Consider the following 861-nt stretch of genomic DNA (forward strand, 5'->3'; position numbering starts at 1 on the left):
TTTTAGACATAAAGCAAAGAAAACCAGCCTACAAATCAATCCCAGAGGACCTAGACAACAATGAGGACTCTAAGAGAGATCTAATCTACATGGATAGTAGAGAAAGACAAGATCTCCTGAGTAAATTGGGAGCATGGGAACCTTGGGAGAGGGTTGAAGGGGAGGCGAGAGGCAGGAAAGGGAGCAGAGAAAAATGTAGAACTCAATAAAAGTCAATTAAAAAAGAAAGAAAGAAAAAGAATTTCTTATGAGGCTAAAGTAAAGATAATAGCTGCAGCCAGACTGATCCTGTTGTCTGGATAGGGCTGGAAAATGCATTTGAGGGATGATTTCATCAAATGGTTGCCCAAGGGAATGCTATTTTTTACTGGATGTGGGTATAAAGCCTCAGTTTATCACAACATAAATTTCCCTGGAAGGCTATGTGAGTATCTGACTGGCTCACCCATGTTTGGACACTTCAAGAAATCAAGCTTTTGTGACATTCTTGGAATTAACACACTACCAATTACAATCCCCAGTTTTAAGGTCTATCTTCCCCTTTGACAACTAAATTAGGTCTTTGCCACGTCTTAAGCAAGGGAGTGACGTGATGGACTCTAGGGAGGAGGAGCCTTGATCTTCACTAACTGAACAAAATTTCAGTTTCGCAGGAATGTGGGGGGTGAGAACTAGGAATTGCTCAACAATGTGCTTGTGGTTGGCAGCATCATACCACATACTTATTAAAAACTGTTGGGAAGGTGAATTTTATGTTATGTGCTATTGTCTCACTGTTTATAAAAAAAGGTGGTGTGATCATATTTTTAATTTAGAATAATCACAGGCACCGGGGAAAGGAGGTAGACAACAGCTAGAGAC

This window comes from Alexandromys fortis, unplaced genomic scaffold, assembly GCF_014885135.2.
Source record: "Alexandromys fortis isolate MF-2015 unplaced genomic scaffold, M_Fortis_MF-2015_v1.1 scaffold_2_1_26212458, whole genome shotgun sequence".
Classification (NCBI taxonomy): Eukaryota; Metazoa; Chordata; class Mammalia; order Rodentia; family Cricetidae; genus Alexandromys; species Alexandromys fortis.